The following is a 4,240-nucleotide window of genomic DNA, read 5'->3' as shown; positions in this document are numbered from 1 at the left end:
CAGCATTGCATATGAAGTCGTAGGTAATAGCTAATATTTAAATACATTTCAGATCCATTAATTTAAAAAAATTCAAATCACACAACTGGTAAATAGATTATCACTTCCTAAGAATCCTATATTTATGACTGCAATAAATAGTAAGAACAGATTTAAATTTTACCATAAAATGAATAATCTTTTCATGCAATGACATGGTTTCCTAAATAAACTATTTTGTTCAAACTTATCAAGGCACGTGGGCCAAACTTTTTTAAATTCTTTATCTCCAGTAAAAAACAATTCGCTATGACATGGCCACCGTCAATTTAAGTTACAATTTAGCCAATTTCAAGCGTAATTGTAATAAAGATAATTTTAAACATACAGAACTGATATGAACAATCCAGTCACACGTGTGTTGCTAGGAATTTATTTGTATTGACCTCATTAACTAATGTGTAATGCTTTTAATTTTGCCAGGATAAATGTTTTTGCGTGCGTTCACCTCAAAAATTCACTGAAATTCATGGGTATATTTTACAGGAAACGGATAAAGTAACTTAGCAAGTAAATCTCGAGATTTGCATGAAATGGCTTATAAAAAGTTTAATAAGTCCGCGAAATACATGAATATAAACACTGTCAATGCAGAGAGAGGGTTTACTCCTCTATCAAACTGAACTAATAAGTCACTTCATTATATAAATAATTACAGTATACAGTGTTTAAACAATACATTTTTTGTACATGCATAAAAGATAGTTTCTATACTGTATGACATATTAGTGCTTAGGCATATTAAAACTGACCAAGTTTATCATTATAGGTTATTATATTTCTTAGTAAAACTACTTAAAACCAATACATTACTCAAATAAAAAAATTGTACAAAATTATTGCAATTAATTGTTACATTTATTCGCGGTTTACAGGTTAACCAAAAGTCACACATTTTACCTACGCCCGATCATGACCTAACCTTTATCCGCCACAATACTTATTAGAGTGTTTTGACACTTTTTTAGATTCAAAAAGTTCCAGTAGAAAACGCATAAGAAAGAAACTTCAAATCGGTAAAAAATATTCATTATTCCAATATAAAAGAATATCAAGTTTAAAAGGGAGAAGCAGATGAGTACGGAGGGAATTTTGACCAACCATTTCTCTATTGGTAGTATTAGAGAAAAATTAACTATTGCTGTTTCATGAAACACATTTATAGGATTATAAGTACTGCAGTTTTATAGACCAGCACTTTACGTATCTTGCACCTGGGCAATATCCCACACACTCATTCCATTAGCATATTGATATCTCGCCAATAGGTGGACGTGTTCAAAAACGTGTGGAATAAACATGTGTCGCACTATGAACTCTATTACAGAGTTACCATGGTCTAGTAACTCTGATTTACAAGGGCAGCTTCTGATATTGACTCACTATTCCGTTCAACCAGTTTACTCTTATTCCAATACTACAAGTTGGACACGTTATGTTAACGATTCAGGAGGAAACTCTCAAACATAACTCAATTAGTACAATGGCGGCAGCGGCAGAGTTACGAGCGTCATGTAACTCGGATTAACACGGACAGCGTCTCATGCTGGCCAACAACTTTGTTCATTCAGTTTACTCTTATTCAAATACTGTCCCACTCCCTGTAATGAGAAAACATTTCAGTCTTTTAACAGTGAAGTATTGTAAGGTTTTTATTTATTGTCTCTTTATATATAACACTATGTATTACAAATTTATTATTATCAAAAGTATTCAAACTTATTTAAACAACCGTCCAAAACCACATAACTTTTATAAAATTGTTTAGTTTAACAATTATAATTATGTTGTTTCCATATATCTGAAACATATTCTCCTTTTTAAGATTCATAACTCACTGCTGAGTTACGCAATTCTGTTGCAACTTTGTGAATATTCATCTTATTACAACTAAAATTACCATTAGGACCAATAATAAATGACCAATAAATGTACTTTTAATGTTTATCTAACAGTAAGTTCCATTTAAAATTCCTCAAATCGGTTGTGAAAGAGCACTAAAAAATTGCGTTACCTACTTCTTTATCATCCGATCGCTTAGTTTAAAATAGTTTATCTATGTTACATGAATTTGTTAAATCTTATATAAAATTGTTTTGTTGGAATTAGACTTATACTCGTGCAAACATTATACATGACATACGTTTTCATATGAGGACTGTACACGGTTGAACAAATATGGGCTGCTGTTCAAGATGGGGTTGTTCCTAAGAGACACTAATGTTTGAGTAATAGTAAATTTTATTTAAATTTTACTAAAATTGTTGCGAAATTTCAGGAACATAGTCATTTATCATTCGATCACAAACAAATAAACTAAACTATTTGTCTTCTTACGAGTTAGTTTCTGTGTCTCGTGAAATTAGTTAAGTTTGCTATATAAAATTAATATTGGAATTATAATTATATTCATGTAACCATTACATACGGCTTGTTTGTTTTTATATACGTGGTTCCACAATTACTACCAATATGGCGTGCCGATTAAAATGGCGGTGTTCCAAAAAACTAGCCTTAAAACTGCTTCAAAACCTCTTTGCTATAAAAGGATGCCGAATCCAGCATTAACAAATAACGTAAATTTAGAGGTTGGTTGGAAAAATCAACGAAACTTTAATTATTAAGGCATTTTTAATAAAGCATGCTTTTTTACCACCTGTAAAAACACTGATCGCAGATGACCCATAGAAATATCATTACCAGCTAAAAGTCTGGGAATTTGGAAACAGGTTTGCGTTCAAACCGAGGAGGCGTGTTCAGTAACAATATTATTTGTATGAAACCTTATCAGCTTTATTAGGCTTTCACCCTAAGCACGTGATAATGGTTGCGATCGGGGAGATGATTAGGGTATTTAGCAACCCATGCTCAAGAGCTTGGCAAGCCACGACAAGCTTCAACTAGCTGTTTACATTGACCTCCTCGAGGTACACAGATATGATAAGTTTATTAATTTTTTTATGTTATTTGTTTTAACTCTTTTCATAATTTGCCTTCTGAGGATAAATATATAAATAACAAAAAAAACTTAAGCTCTGTTGGTTTGTCTCTTCAAAATTTCCTTAGAAAATTTGTTTAAACAATTATTAAAAACTATTCTTTTTATATATTTCCGTCCGTTATTATTATAAAATTATGTCGGACAGACAAAGAGTTTACTTCTGGCTGGTTTACACCTTCCTGTGGAACCCACATTGGGTACAGCAAAAACCAATGTGTGACTTAGATGTCCAGGAGTGGCACATCAATAACGCCAAAAGCCGAGATTCTGGGGTGCAAGTCTAGTATACTGCGGGAAGTGGCTGTAGGAGTTCAGGAGTTCTTAGGGTTCGTTCCATAGGAATAAAAGGTTCTTGCTAGTCTAAGCATAGCGTTTGGCCACCCCCTGCCTGTTTTGACTGGAGAGGCTTGTTCAGAGCTGGCTTTTCCTTCTTCCGAGGGGACAAGACTTGAGTTTAGTGCCCTAAATATTTCTTATGAATCCCTTACCCCCAACCTTACCCATCCAGAATATCGTGTCAATCCAGAAGCAGCGTTAAGGTCCTTATAGGACTACATGCAATTTTCCAAGCTTCTCGTCCTAAGAGAACAAAAAGTCAAACAAATATAAATAAGATCAGAATGCTCTAAATTTTCAATGACACTTCTATATCTGCAATAACATACAAGGTAGGTATACGTCAAATATGTGTCGCATACCAGGCTGCGCTGAGGTTTTATGTAAAATTTCAAGTCCGTAGTCATATGTGTAACTTACGTAACATTTATTATGCGATTCACTCTTTCCATCATGCTAACTGTAAGACTAATGTAAAAAATTTAATTATGGTGAGCCACATCCCATAAAGTTTATTGATTTCAGTTTTACAAATATATAAACGATGTTTTATACAAAATTTCAAGTCTTAAGGTCAGTTTGTTTCCAGATAGATGGAAAGAAATTAAATATTTTCCATAATTTCAAGCGATAGTGTTCGCTAACGCTCAGTCAATAAGGAAATAAAGTTATTCCAAGATTTAAATAGCATTATAGCATGTTTGATACAAGCTCTTCTATTTTTGGGATCTTAATTGAATACGCTACTTCGATGAGCCCTTCTTAGTGCATTTGGCATAGTAAATAATTTTTTTAACTTATCCAAGGCACGTCAGCAAGTACAATCAATCTTTCAGGTTCTTTATTTCCAGTAAAAGTGATGTT

The sequence above is a fragment of the Homalodisca vitripennis genome, chromosome 2 (assembly GCF_021130785.1).
Source record: "Homalodisca vitripennis isolate AUS2020 chromosome 2, UT_GWSS_2.1, whole genome shotgun sequence".
Classification (NCBI taxonomy): Eukaryota; Metazoa; Arthropoda; class Insecta; order Hemiptera; family Cicadellidae; genus Homalodisca; species Homalodisca vitripennis.
This window is presented reverse-complemented; position numbering follows the sequence as displayed.